The 16,844-nt window shown below is 33.0% G+C and overlaps 1 protein-coding gene across 2 annotated transcripts in view; it reads right to left on the minus strand.

The window, feature by feature from the left end:
* LOC126966572 (voltage-dependent calcium channel subunit alpha-2/delta-3) overlaps positions 1-16,844 on the minus strand; it is a 126,826-nt gene that overhangs the window by 69,663 nt on the left and 40,319 nt on the right. The gene's annotated exons all lie outside the window — the stretch shown is intronic.

Genomic DNA, 16,844 nt, shown 5'->3' on the forward strand with positions numbered 1-16,844 from the left:
ACTATGTATGTTATTTTGTGATATCTATTACCGGCTGCAGTTTTTCTGAACAGATACGAATTAGGGATATTCAAGATTAGCATATTTATATTATTCAAATTAAAGGTCGACAACGCACCTCTTGACCCCTGGTGTTGTTTATGTCCATGGGCGGTTGCCTCACCAATGAGCCTCTAGCCCGTTTGCCCCCTTTTATATAAAAAAAGGTATATCTTACTATTATATAACTTAATTATAATTACTGGAAAGTAAACAAAGATTCTATCGCAAACAAATAAAAGTACCCAAAATTTCCCAAAATGTCTACTTTAATAATATGTTAACGACGTTTACAATAAATACGGCATAAGAATGTAATGGAAATCGAAATTAAATGGAGTTCCTATCTATATGGCAGCAATAAACCTTTTTACGTCGAAACAATTGCCGCTCACCCAATAAACTCGATGTGTACCTTCGACCGCGGGTTAAAATGGCGGCCGTGTCATAGAATCAAGGGGGTCGTAGAAAGCGCTTGTATCAAGGTTAAGTCTTTCTTTATTTTTAGAACTTTATGCAACGTTTGGACTAGAGAATGTTTTAGCTGAATATAGTAAGAATTTTTATTCGACTGTTTAATCTTTGAATGCATTATATTATCCGTTTAATAATTATTCAAGGCTTGTATATTAAAAAAAAGGTTCAAATGAACATGAAAACATCTTTGAGATATTGGTATAGTTATTTACATTACTAACAATGCCAAAGTACCCAACGTTTGAAAATCACCCCCTCTTTCCACAGTTTTCCATTACACTGAACAAATTCGCGGCATTATCTTGTACAACTTCAACCCTATTTCTTTTCAGAGCGCCATCTTGTTTTTGATGCGGCTTTGTAGATTTTTATTTTATTTACAAAGATCTCAGAGTTTTTTTATTTGGAGTTTATTGGAGTTTACTCCTTAAGAATCGTTTTATATATAGCGCACGGTATGAAAATAGATAGGTAGACTCGCACATCTTATAGCCCTCCCCGCTCCTCAGTCCCGGCCATTTCAAAGTTCATTTTGATAAAGGTTACGGATTGCGTATAGAATTTTTGAAAGAAGAACTCAAGATAAATGTTGGATGTCCATGGGCGGTTGCCTCACCATTCCCATCCCGTGAGCCTCTTGCTCGTTTGCCTCCACTTATATAAATAAAATGTGTGTGTACTTATGTATGCACGTAAGAAGTCTTCTTTGGCCTAACGAAGCAAAAATCATTAAAATGATTTATTCCTCGTGCTGCTGTACGTTTTAGAAAGAACAATTTTGTTAAAAACCTTGCAAAGATGGCTTTGACAATTAATAATTAGATAATTAATACGGCTGTATCGGTATGAACCCTTTGCATGACCTAATAATGGACGAAGAAACCAAAAAAAAGAACCAATGACGCAAACGTCAGAAAATTCAACTTCACCCTGTTACTTTTGTGTTACAGTGTTGCGCGAGCATCTTAAAATTTTACTCTCATCATTTTTTCAAACCGCGCCTAAAGAAGTATAACTTCAAAAAAATCTAGTTTCTGGTAGAAAAATGTGGACAGCCAATGTTTTCACGATTCGTAACTCACGTTACTTCTGATATCTGTTCATGTATCGTATTTTAGTTTTAAATAAACATATTGCCACAGTATTTAAGAATGATGTTTCTATGTCCGAAATAAATAATGTAATGCAAGAAATATATTTTATCAAATTAATATGAAAAAATATATGAATTCATCTAATTCCTTTGCCTATTATATATATTTTAAGATTATTGTTTTTAAGGAGTAAACTCGATTCACGTCGGAACTGGCACGCACAACTTTTAAATAATTTTGGACAGTCACCAACGATGAACATGACGATCAATTAATTGTAGATTAGTTTATTGGATCAATAATTTTTTGTATGAAAACAAGGCACGAGACGAACAGGACGTTCAGCTGATAGTAATTGATACAACCTGCAATGCAGGATTCTTGAACATTTTGAACTTAAACATTCGGTGCGAATTAAGTCGATATATATATAGATTATAGATCGGTCGCGGGGAAGATATATGAGGTTTATGAATAGGAATATTAGTTAATTGGTTAATAACAATTATTTCTTAGACTGATTATTGTAAAGTTATTATATACATACTTTTATATATCTAGATAGACAATGACAGCTGTGATAACGTCGAAAAAAATTTAGAACCAACCTCTATTTTGAGCAATTCACGCACACTAACACAAAGTGTCATACAAATCGCGAGTGTAAGACGTAGCTTGTCACGCACACTAAACTTATATATCATAGTCTATGGAGTATAAATGATATAAGGATTTAAGGCTGTATATACGAAGTGGCGGACACTCTGTACATTACAAGTATATCAGCAAAATAAAGCAGGGTTGGTTCTAGCAGTCGACCGTCGTGTTGTCATGTCGCCGGACCCACAGGGACACATTGGCTAACAAGAACCGTAATTCAATTAAGACTGGTAATTTAACCCGCTTTGTACAACGTCGTCCTTACAAACCTCTGATTGAATTCTGTACTCCATTATTACACCAATTATTAGTGTCGCGTCCATTTCCATGTATTGTTTAATCTTAAAATGGACGTGAATAAAATTCACTTCCGTTTCGAGCTGTCGGTGAGTCGACCACACCCTAATTTAAGACGCTATTCAACTGAGTTAGACCTTTTATTTTTAGCCAACTTCAAAAAAGAAGGAGATTCACAAATGCTGGGTAATTATTTATGTCTGCTACTTCAGAACTCTGTTATATTTTTTGGAATGGAATGGGTATATTTAATGTTTACCAATATATCATCTATATCTCATTTTTCATACTAATGTACCGTGTGCCACCTGTAATATAAGTATTATGTATATTTACTTAAAAATTATAATATGATTTAATATTAATTATAATTATTTACTTATAATTCTATTTTATAACTCTATAAATTTACAACATGTACATGAAAAAAAAAATTACAATGGGAAAACTACAACAGCTGTTTACTCCAAATGTCACGAGGGGCTGCAGAAAACCAGTGTTGTGTTGGTGTCTTCTGCACTGACCAACAATATACTGAGTCAGCTCCTTTTAGCAGGGAATCACGCGCCGCACAGTTATTTAATATTTTGTTTTTGTTTATATTTTAACAATTTTTGTTACATTTAATTTATTACTTTAAGATTTATACTGTAAATTGAAGGTGTGTGTTTTACTGTTAATAAAGTATTTCTATTCTATTCTATATTTTTGAAGTAATAACTTCTAATGGGAGGGTAAACGGATCCGTAACGTAACGCGTTACGGCGTCAGTCTGTCTGGCTTCGCTTTCTCTCACACCTACGGCAGCGGTAGGCAGGCTCCTCCTCTCTCACTCTAACCAATTGTTATTTTTATAGGATTTAATAATGATACTTATAATGTAAATTCATATAATTCTAATGTACATATTCAAGGATTGTAACTAAGAATAAAATATATATATGATAATCAATAAAAAAAAATATGAATAAACAACCTTTCCTTACATTATCACATTAATAAACATAAAATTTTAGTTATAACGTAACCTTTTCTCAAGGTAAACAATTTCAATATTAAATAGGTCCCGCGCCCTTAAAAAAAATAAGCCGTGGGACAAACATGCAATATGAGAAGAATTCATGATTATAAATTCATTAAATTTTGTTATTGTAAGAAATTAGATTATGGAAATGTTAAAATGTTATTTACACATGACAGAGATAAGTAAGACTCCCGGATAAACCCTGTTATGAGATTTGTGAACCCCAAGGACCTATCATCTCCATCCCAAAACGAACAAATATGAACCCATCACTGAGTGATGCATGTCCTCCGCTCTAGATTTTTGGCAGTTTTAAGACTTTTTTTATTATTAAGAACACAATGTATTTAGAATATTATGGTATATAAAGCCTTGAAACAAATAAATAATAATAACAAAATTACTCTCCTTTGTGTGGCGCAGTTTTGTTGTCTAGACTCTATCCTAATTTATTTTTATTAGTTGTGTGATAGTCACGTCTGTGTGAAAATATGCAAAGTATCTTAGGTTAACAATGACGTTCTATACATAAAGACAATGAACGTCATACAAATGACACCATAATAAGCTTCGACTGCTTTGTCTATACATTTCTGCGTTTACTCGAGTTGTTTAAAATATTATTGGTCAGTAGGCAGCAATGTAAACACTTTTTCAGCTTAAGCTGCTTGGACAGTGACATCAGTGGAGTAGCAGTTAAGTATTTTTTAAGCCCAGACGAAAAAAAGGGTTTGATATAAGTTTTACGTTTGTCAGTCTGTCTTTATATTCTGATCAAGATCTGTTCAGTCTTTACGTTTTAAATAAAAATCACACTCATTTTATAAAGGCGAAAGTTCGTATGCTTACATATTGGTTTGTACTTGTATTTGTTACTCCACTATTCTAGACGCTCTTAATGTATTTGGATCTAATAAGTTAAGGTTACCTATAATGAGAGAGACAAACACTCAAATATATAATATAATATATCAAATATATAATCAGCGTGTGCACCTTCCTTAAAGGCCGGCAACGTTCTTGTGATTCCTCTGGTATTGCAAGAGAATGTGGGCGGCGGTGATCACTTAACACCAGGTGACCCGTACGCTCGTTTGTCCTCCTATTCCATAAGAAAAATATAAAATATTTTTATTTACATAAAATAAGTCGTGAAACAGTTTATTAAGATGGATAGTTTCCTGAAATAAATTTAATTGATTAAATTTTATCTTTGAGACATAGACATAATTTCGAGGATACCTTCTTGGTATTTGTAGTGTAAGCGGACGTCAAAATATCTTGGTATGACCCTTTGTGCGTCAATTTGGCCTCAACTGACAAAATATATTGACTTTCGAAAGAGGTTTCAATACTTTTAATGTTAAAAAGTTTTATCATACTTTATGAGCATGAATTTTTGAACCCTTAAAACTTTTAGTGGTGATAAATAGTACTAGTTTGTAATTGTACACATTCCTGTAAGCCGTTTATATTCACAGGCATTGACTTTCTGTGCACAAAATACAATATTGTTTTAAGGGCCTTTAAAAAAAGCGACTTTTGGCAAAGGTTTTCCATACACAAAATACAATTTTACTAATTATTGTTCACTGGGCCTTTAAAAAAAGCAACTCTATAGTTTTCCTTTCTGACTGTGTTCTTTTCAAGTCCTTTCATCTTTCTCATTTCTGACAAGCGGGAGAGAAGGAGATATGAATACTTTTCAATAATTGTACCATATTTAGTGAAAAAAAAAAAGAGTTATAGTAAATAATTTACACTTTTTTTTCTTTTAAACTTTTCGGTGATAAATCACACCATCTATTTTTTGCTTCCTGAACGTATTTTTTGTGTACTTTTTTATACCACACTTAGACTTGGTGATTGACACACAGTTGACACATGACTAAGGAGAAAAGTGTGCTTACATTGTCTTTAAGCAGACTTTTTCCGTCCCGCTTTCATAATGCGAATGATATGTCCATATGTATAGAACCTCTTTGTATGTTAACTACTAGCTGACCCGACAGACAAAATATTTTTTTTCTAATGTGTAATTCGAGAATTATGCCAGTATTAAGCCATCTGAAATCTGTAATCTTATATTTTAATTAGTTAAAAATGAAACAAAAATGTATTTCTGAATGATAATACCCTTCAACTTTGTTCCTTGTTTGTAGTAAGCAGAACGGTGCGGGGGAGGGTTGTATCGCATCAAACAATTATAATATTGTGTTAAGGAGTAAAATATTAACCTTATTTACAATGATAAGGATCAATACCTTGTTTGTGTAGATAGATTTTACATTATCGCTTTATAATAAAAAAGATATAGTATGTTATCCTTAAGAGATATGCTATTGCGAACTTTTATTTAGTCCTATATAACAAAAACAATTCCACCGTACATTATTTTGCTATATCTCAAAGGGTTTAGACAGCGTTTTTATTCAAAGCTCCCAGACGGCTTACTTTTTTCCGTCACATCCAACAAATATCGTTAATGTATACAAAAAAAAATTAACAAAATAACAACCGACTTCAAAAACACTATTCCAAAACAATAGATATAATGTGCACTAAAAAGTATAAAAATAATTTCGTATTTTTATACAATCTAATTAATTAATCTAATTCTAGTTACGATTATTGTAATTTTTGAAATCGGTGTCCTTCCGCTGCGACGCGCTCTCGCCTCTCACCTCACGACTCAAGCACATCTCACCTATAACTATGTTACAAGCCTATCTTGGATGACACCGACTTATCAAAGTCGGTTCACCCAGTCGAAAGTTTTGAAGTAACAAACATTAAAAAAAAATACCGACAAATTGAGAACCTCCTCCTTTTTAGAAGTCGGTTAAAAATTTAACAAATTATATACTAAACCCTTCCTTGAGAACTACGCTATCCATTGGCAAAAAAAGAACAGCAGAAAAATCGGTGCAGTAGTTTATGAGTTTATCGTGAACAGACTGACAGACGCAGTGGAGGGCTTTGTTTTATAATATGACGTGATTTAATTAATGAAAAACTGTGTTTATAAATTAAAATCAAATCAAGTCAAGTCAAAACAAATTGTTTCATTAATTTAGGACAAAAACCGACACTTATGAATGTCCAAAGTTATACTTTTTATTATATTCCACCACATCGAAAAAGGCTAAGCTTTATTGAGAAGTAGTTAAATAATTTTATATTACAATATTAAGTTTAATATTAGAACAATAATAATAAAGAATATATTATTTATATTATTATAATTTTTTAAATTGACTTAAATCATTGATATTGAAGTATTTTAAATGTTGTTTTATCTTTAAAAAAATATTATAATCACTGGTAACGTAACTCAACCTAGATTTCTTTTGGATTGACTCAATCCATGTGAAGTACTTTCGGAAATACCACCTGAATATATAAATAACTAGCTGACCGACAGACGTTTTTCTGTAGATAATAAAAAAAATTATAATAGGAATTTGCCAATAATATTTCAATACATCAAGAATTATTTCGTAAAAATGCTGGTATAAATGTTGTTTTAATGAAATTGTTTCACAGCGGAGCTGTCAAACCGTGCGTCACTAAATTCTCTCATAGAAAATATGTCCATACTAAACAAATATTGAAAATAAAAATGATTATGGGTCTCAAATCGAAATAAAAACTATACCTATCTCTCAAGTTGGACCAAATTGCACTCCATGAAGTAATCCCCATTTAAATCTGTTCATTAGTTTAGGAGTCCATCGCGGACAAACAACGTGTCACGTAATTTATATATATTAAGATATTACTCCCAAGTATTCTCTTGAAGCAGGAATATTGAAACTGTTAGACGTTTTCTCGTATAACATTATCTATGCTACAGTTCCAATTATATAATCTATGGCTAATTATTGCATGTTGTGGTTATTTGGCCAGCTAATCTGTACGTATGTATATATTGGTTCTATAACAAACTCACTAGTCAAACATTCCTGTGTATTATGAGGGCTTGGAGTTCAATAAACTTATCAAAGGAGAGGCTTTTAGTAATTCTCACGTGGCGAAAGTAGAAGGACTGGACTAGTTTTTTTTTATGAAAATAAGGGACGAGACGAGCAGGACGTTCAGCTGATGTTAATTGATACGCCCTGCTCATTACAATGCAGTGCCGCTGAGGAATCTTGAATAACCCCAAAAATTCTGTGCAGCAATACAACTGCGCTCGTCACCTTGAGACATAAGATGTTAAGTCTCATTTGCCCAGTAATTTCACTAGCTACGGCGCCCTTCAGACCGAAACACAGTAATGCTTACACATTATTGCTCACGGCAGGAATTGGCGCCGTTGTGGTACCCATGATCTAGTTAAGGGTAGACTGCCTTCCTTAATATTATGATTCACCTCTATTGGTTTTTCCATTGACTTGCCATCGCAAGGTTGATAACTAATTGAACAGAATAAATTTAAACACGATAAGGTTATATCAATAACAATTGTTAGTGTTTAGGTTATGTCTAAATAGAAAAGTTTTATATAAACTAAAACTTTTGCTATTTGTCTAAATTACATTTTTACAAATCTGTGCACTTTCCATTAACGGCCGTTTTCAATAACCTATCTATCCTCAGTTTAACTTACTAGAGGTGAGACAAATCTATCCTTTTACGGTTGCTTACATTTCAATAACGTATTGACTTTGGACTATAACTATATTGGACATAACTATTGATTGATAAGATCTTGTCATTAAACTTGTCATTAAACGGTAACATTCATCTGTAACTAGAGATACGTTATTGAAAACGGCCGTTAATAAACACTATTCGAGTGCCCTGGGAATTAGTATCATATTGAAACATTTATTATTGGAATCAATGCCGTTCTTATAGAACGTCATTGATTGGAATGATATCAATTCTATTAGTGCCATGGTCGTTGTAACGATTTATGACGTATTAAAAAAAACTACGTACTAGATCTTATTCAAACCAATTTCGATGGGAGTTTGCATGGTAATGTAAATCATTTGTTTTTTTTTTTAAATTTTATCGTTCTTTTATTTTAGAAGATACAGGGCGGGGGGATACATTTCGAAGGTGTCTCTCGAGCAAACTATTCAGTATAGAAAAAAATTATGTTAGAAACCACAATATCATTTTTGAAGATTTATCCATGGATACGAATGCCTATGGGTTTGATGATAAAAATTTTTTGAGCTTCATTTCTAAGTATAACCCCCAATTTCAACAGTATAGTTCTTATAGTTTCAGAAAAAAGTGGCTGTGAAATATATCACAGTTATAATTAACTCTGATTTTTTTTATGAAAATAAATATAAGTTCCTGTTGATATAGTAAATGAGACAAACAAAATAAAAACAAAATAAACAAATAAAACTTAAAATTAAGCGAGAGGCATAATCATAAGTCCAGTATAAGAACGCCTTCAGAGCACTGTTGGAGCTGCCACGTTTTTGTAGCACGTCAGCTATGTTTGTACGCAGAGGTCGATAGCTTTAGCGCCGTTAACACTATTCCGAAAGAATAGATATAATAAGTCCTTCCGCCGCGACCCGCTCTCGCCTCTCGCCTCCTCACGACTCAAGCACATCTCACCTATAACTATGTATGTGTAGTTACAAACCTATCTTGGATGACACCGACTCCAAAAATTAGATTGATTAATTAGATTACATAAAAATACGCAATTATTTTTATACTTTTTATTGCATATTATATCTATTGTTTTGTAATAGTGTTTTCGAAGTAGGTTGCTTTTTGTTAATTTTTTTTTGCATTTTTAGTGAATTTGAAGTACACTAACTAACAATTTCTCTAAATATGTGTAGATATACCAAATTTTTCAATGCAGCAATGTACGTAAACACTTTGCAATTTGATTACAGACAGTTCCTGCCACAGATCGCATCATATTCGACTACGACAGTTACTTGACCATACTTATGTTATGGTAGATGACTTAAATATCCGGATAGTATAAAAAAGATTCGGCCGAGTATCGTTAATTTGCTCCTTAGAATTGAAGAGTTCCGTTACTTTGTCATGGATTCCGTAATCAGAACTATCTTTGAAGTATATAATTTCCAATAAAAAAAGAATCATCGAAAGCGGTTGGCGCGATATTGAGTTATTCGTAAATTAATCATCCACTTTGCTATACGTATGTATAGCAAATTTAAGACTTTTCTCATGGATGTCATTGTCCGATCTAAACCAAATTACAATGGGACTACTTGAGAAGCAACACCTTTCAAATAAAAAAAGAATTATCAAAATCCCAGTTGAAAGATTTGAGGTAACAAACATAAAAATATACGGACGAATTGAGAACCTCCTCCTTTTTTGAAGTCGGTTAAAAAGCGGCTTCTCTACTCTGCCAAATACGAGGCAGCAGTAATGAAGGCGATAGCGAACAGCGGGGACTGTCGTAGATATAATTACGAACACAATTAGATTATAAGTTTACTAACAATGGATCGTAGTTATCTGAAAATAAACGTTTTATTATTATTATACCTAATCATATATTTGAGTCTTACATGTAGGTATGTGCCATTTAGATTCGAGACACAAAATAGAGGCGCGAAGAATGTACAAACTATAGTCTACGCGCCTCAATGTAACTGGTAACCCAAGCGCTGGCAGCTATTTCGGTCAACGGATCAGCCTAGCTATCCAACGCGGAAATGCTGCCAGTATTCTTGGTACAATTCGCCGTAATGATAGTTTCAATTCAATGTAATTCAATGGATTTTTAGTTAAAGTTATAAACATTGTAATAAATTTAAGGAATTAGTTACGGATTTTGAAAAGTGTCCGAGTCTTATTAAAATAACTTTAAGTAAGCATATGGAATTTCACAAATGTAGTCTTTAGCTCTTGTCTGTATCTATAATTGTTACTATTAATCAAATGATGCTTAAATTAAAATGTTTAATAAAAAGGCATAAAAGGCATATATTTTTTCAAAATTGAATCATTTATAATTATTTTTGATGTCATTTCTAATACTCCAACTGCTTCGGAAACAAATGGCTCTCTGAGAAAGAAGAAGTGGCGCATGAAACTCTCCCAGCATTCTATTTTTGCGCTCTTTATAATAAAATATACAATATTGTATTGTCATTAGTATGCATTAGTATCCCAGGCTGTCGGATCACTTAGATATTCAGCTGTGGAGTAGCAGGATTTACGACAGTGCCATTGTTTTATAAATCATTTAAATTTATTTATATATACTGCTATAATAGTACTCGTATTATGTAATATATAAGATTATGCATACATTATTACTTTATTGCTGTATCAACTCAACTCTATAATTCTTGTAGTTTATAATTAATAACATTAATGCTTTTAACTTACTCGTGTAAGTGATTGAGTATTTGACGTTCGAGTACTTTTGTTGCGTCACTTTATAGATTATAATTTGTAAAACGATGAATCTGTGAATGTTGATTTAAAAGAGTGAAAGTGAGTTTCTTGCCACTTCTTATTAAAGCTTATATACTTTTGACATTCGTTAGTATCACTTCTTTGTCCTTCGGGCTTCCCATGAACTCTTATTGCGATTCAATTGACAACCTAAAATGAACTGCTATGCAGTTTCGTACCACGACTTCATTAGAGCTATCCATTTTAGGTTGACGTCAAATCAAGAAATTGATATCGCAAACTGATTAAGTTTGTTCATTCATTCGTACCATGAGGTATACACACATCAAAAAAGTCTAAGCAACATGCATGGTATTACAAATTTACCATTTATATTAAGTAATTTCTAAGTCTTTATTCACTCAAAGTGCATAGGTATGTAAACTTTGTTGTTATTGATGACATACTGGCTGTTTGTAAAAAAAAATTCGATTATGTATTGTTTTTTTCATAAAATTAAATGAAAGGGAATTTGTTTGAATTTAAGTGCGTTTTTATTGCTACGTTTAGTCTTGATTTTATAATTTTACCAACCATTTAAATAAAGTTAGCGACAAAATTGAATTGTTAGATATTCTTTACGTCATTGAGCGACGTCATTTGACGGCAAATGAACTGCAAAGAGCTGTAGGGATGTTGCAAGCGGGAAGTAATCAATCTCAGGTATCTCGGCATTTTGGCATTCAGGCGATAAAAGGAGTACAACTACTCGGCAAGACCGGTACTTACAACTGACTGCAAGACGCCAGCCGATGTTAACCGCTCGAGAGATAAGTTTGAGCCTACAAAATTCAAGTGGTGTTGATGTAAGTCCTTTGGGGACAGTGCAAAATCGACTGCATGAGTTAGGCCTACGAGCTCGACGCCCAATTAGGTGCCCACCGATACGTCACGGGAATCGCACTCGTCGAAATTAATGGTGTACAGAACGCAGAACATGAGATGAGTCGTGATTCGGGTTTAGGCCTGATACAAGAAGGGTGCGAGTGTACCGTCGGCCCGGAAATACTGAAAGGTTCAGATGCATTCAGGAAGTTCATCCATACAGCGGCTCAACAGTTATGGTATGGGCGGGTATTATGACGGACAGGTGAACTGAGCTCGTTTTTGTAAACGGAACGCTGAAAATTACATTAAGGATATTCTCAGACCTTATGTCCATCCATTCACAGAAACCTTTGGTTCCGATTTTACGTTAATGCATGAAATGCGCGTTCACATACAGCTCGACGAACCAGTCAATACTTGGCAACGGAGAACGTCCGGGTATTGCCCTGGCCTGCACAATCGACAGACCTCAACCCCATCGAGCACGCATGGGACATGCTCCAGAGACGTGTTTTGAAGGACTTGGACGGAGTGACAACAACCCAACAGCTGAAGGATTTGCTAGAATTCCATTGGGAGCGATACCGCAAGATGACATAAACAGCCTCATTAATTTAATGAATAATCATTGCCGACAAGTTCTTAATAGTAGGGGTGGCCATACTTTGTATTAAATTATCCTATTCTTTCACAATAAATTCATTTTCTTTAGAAATTTCATTTTGTTAAAAAAATATTTAGTTGCTTGTGTACCTTAGTTTGTGCAGTAGATATATTCTAAATTTGTTAATTTCTGTTATTAAAACAACTTATAAAGACAACAGCTATTATTTTTACATCATAAGACCCTAAAAATATTATTTTTAAAAATAAAATACGTTATAATGTGAAAAACCATCCTAAAATTTAAATTAGTACATGTTGCTTAGACTTTTTTGATGTGTGTATTTCAACCTAAACTGGATAGCTTATGTGTTAAAGTGAGCGATTCGAAAAAAGTTGCTACTTCCTTAGAGGAAAGTGAATCGTGTTGTTAATAACTTTTAAAAAATAGTGAAAACATACAGAAAAGGAAGATTTTATTGATGAAAGATGAGATGAGAATACTTTATTGAACTTTTTGTAAAACAAAATACTGAAAATAAATACCGAAAATGAAAATACTAAAGACGAGGCAGTAAGGGACCGGGCTATAGCATGCTCGCAAGAACGAATTGAAAAAATGTACTCTGTGCTCTTTTCAAATCAAACATCAATGAAGATGCGTTCACATCTCGTTATATTTACGAAAACACCTAAGCAAACATTTAATTTGTAATTCCAAGAACTATATATATTTATATTACTATTATTGAATAAGTACAAAAACGTTCTTAATGGTTTGTAATTTGACGCTATAAATCGCAATTTTAAATTGTATTTTTAGTATTTTCTACGCAAAAAGAACCCCTAAAATCATATCACTTTAGGTTTCGAAGCGCAACGCATATGGTTCAAGTAAGAGAGATAAACTTATTCAACGACTGTAGAGCGTCATCTCTTTCTCATACCGCGGACCACAGACAAATTTATTTCGTGCATTCTTCATAAGCGATCCAAACGCCATTCAGTAAAAGGCACTTCATGGTACGAATTTTAGCGATTCAGTTTAGCGCTAATTAAAAGTTAGTGGTAGGCCTTATGATAATAGTGATGTTGATTTGATTCGAATGTCAAAACGAAATATGGTATACATTTTAATGTTGGTGATTTACATAACATGCCGAATAGCTTTAGCATTCACAATTATTCTACCAAAAAATATAAAGAAACTCACATTTTATTAGATAAAAATCACATATTATACAACCATGTTAGTTACATGTGATTAATGAACGGAAAACAAACATTGAGTCATTCTTTGGTATGATAACATGAAAGCTTTGTAAATATACTAACGAAACTAATGTAATTGTACTGCCCTTGTTTTATGTATGGATTGTTCAAATTTCAGTCAATTCAACTGTATTTATTAAAATACATTAAATTATTTCTAGAATTAAAAGGGTTATCTCTTGGCTTGTGTTTGAAATGTCTTTTATTAGGACATTTCCTTATACTTAGCCTGGCCATAAATACTGTTACAATTAAAAAGAAACAAAATGTTACATTTGAATTTGGAATCTGTCATTTTTATATGATTCTTCATTGAGTTTTCTCATTTTGGCGCCAATACATTGTATAATATTTTGCGATATTAAAATGGAGTGGGGTGATAAAGAGAACCGAATCGCTGTGATTGCATTACATGAAGTAATAGGTATGGAGCCAAATGCAATTTTTAAAACTCTCCATACACGTGGTATTACTAAGTTTTTTGTGTGCCGGCCTATACCTATTAAAAGGCATAAAAGGCATTTATTTTCTCAAAACTAATTCCTTTAGAATTCTTTTTGATGTCATTTCTTATACTACTACCGCTTCGGAAACAAATGGCGCTCTGAGAGAGAAGAAGCGGCGCAAGAAACTCTCCCAGCATTCTTTTTTTGCGCTCTTTTCAATAAAAATATACAATTTTGTACAGTCAATTCTGTCGCTATAAAATAATCACAATCTCGTCCCAGGCTGTCCGATCATTTAGATATTCAGCAGTGGAGTCATAGGATTTACGACAGAGCCATTTTTTTATAAAACATTTAAATTTATATATAGATAATGCCTGAACAGTGGCTGGGACTTTATTATAGAAGTGTATACATTTAAAATGAGACCTCTCTGTTTGTGACAGCAAAAGATCTGGCGGTCCACGAAGTGTTCGTACGAAAAAAGTGATTAAAGCAGTAAGGAAAAGGATTTCGATGAAGATAGCACCTAGAACCATGTCGCGTAATTTAAAAGATAATTTAGGACTTGCAGCCTGTAATATGGCAAGACTAAGTATACACCTAGCCTTGCCATAAACACAGTTTTAAACAAATTATCTTGCCCCAAACTAGGCATAGCTTATAAAATACTTATAAACATACAGAATTACATTCATGAATCGAAAACAAACATCCATTTAGAGGCCGGCAACGCTCTTGTGATTCCTCTGGTGTTGCAAGAGAATGTGGGCGGCGGTGATCACTTAACACCAGGTGACCCGTACGCTCGTTTGTCCTACTATTCCATAAAAAAAAACATATTCATCATATAAATGTTTGCACCTATCAAGAGTCGAACTCGTGACCTTTAGATCAATTGGCAGAGTCAATAGCTACTGGGCTATATTGGGTCGTTAAATTAGGGCCTTTATGAGAACAGAATACATAAATAAATAGATTAAAGTTGAGCTTCTACGTCGCAATATACCGATGAACTGTTGACATTTGCAATAAAATTGACAAACTTGCTATCAAATGTCGCTGTGTTAATTAAGTTATGTATAGCGCAAATTAGTTTTGCGAAGCCTTCAAAGTTTTATGAGATTATAGCGAACGTACCTTTGTTGGTTTTTGATGTCTAAGTTAATATTTTTATGCTGAAGCTCTTAATGTGAATCTAATAGTGTGTGTCTTTTGCCAATTCTTAAAATATTAAAATTTAACGTCACTTACAATATAGTAAATTGTATTATATTCCACCCAGTATTCGAACCCGGGACCTCTAGCTCAGTAGGCAGGGTCACTAACCACTGGGCTATAGAGGTCGTCAAGATGTATTATAATTATTAATTTTGGTTTTTAACTTTGGACTTTACCTATTACATATTATTCTATTTCACTAGTATTGTCATGCCAAATAATCGATTAAATAATCCTATTAATATTATAAATGTGAAAGTTTGTATGTCTGGATGTATGTTTGAACTTCTTTAACGCAGAAACTACTGAATGGATTTTGATGAAACTTTACAATAATATAGCTTACACACCAGAATAACACATAGGCTATTATTTATAAAACTATCGCGTGAATGATACTTTATATGGCAAAACAACGTTTGCCGGGTCAGCTAGTAGAAAATAAAGTTAAATATTGTGGTGATGCCGGTGACCTCAATCGCAACGCAACCTATCGGATCCGATTGTAAATATTAACAATACACACATACTCACTCGAAGAAACACGAGCTTATTAAATCGGTTTATCCTTCCATTCCACACGTTCAGAAGAATTATAAAATCGAGAACCGAGTACCAACATTATCTCCAAGTTTTTGAATAATGAATGCATCAAAAAAATGGAAAATCCATCACTCAATATAAAAATCTAAAAAAATATAATAAACTTTTATCGTGCGATATTGCTATGTATAAGAAGGCCTCCATACAAAAAAAATAGAGGTGTGTTATTTAAACCTTATGTCGTGACTTATGAAAACGTAGATTGAAAAAAAAGTAGATTGTAAAACAACATAAGAAATAATTTTCGACGGGAATTTATTCTTTCAAGTAACTAGATGATACCATTATTTATTTGTTATTAAATTAATATTTGTTACATAAAAAAATATTTTATTCCTATATTAAATAGTTAGCCACGCTTAGCTTTAGCTCCTTAGTATATTGAATGTTAAACTTCTAGCTAACGTAGACATTGACAAATCAAAATTGGTCACGTTTTATCGGGCTGTCAGATCTTCAATACGCTAGTATATCCTAAGTCTATGGTGTGCAGTGTATACACTGCCTTATAGCGGCAGTATACCCAGATTCACAGGAATGACCGCACAGGGGAACAGAGACTATTTAAGTTAAATTAAAATTATAAATGGTAAAGATACAGTTTATTCGGAATTTCCTCCTCTATAAGATCCTACCTACTAAGCTAGAGGTCCTAGGTTCGAATCCCGGTAGGTGCAAGCATTTATATGATGAATATGGATGTTTGTTTCCGAGTCATGGATGTTGAAATGTATTAATGTATGTTTATATGTATTTATGTATGTTTAAGTATATTGTATTAAATATATCGTTGTCTTGTAACGTTGTTGATAACGATAATTAGTGTAAAAAGTGTGTCAATATTATTAAGTG

This window comes from Leptidea sinapis, chromosome 10 (assembly GCF_905404315.1).
Source record: "Leptidea sinapis chromosome 10, ilLepSina1.1, whole genome shotgun sequence".
Lineage (NCBI taxonomy): Eukaryota > Metazoa > Arthropoda > Insecta > Lepidoptera > Pieridae > Leptidea > Leptidea sinapis.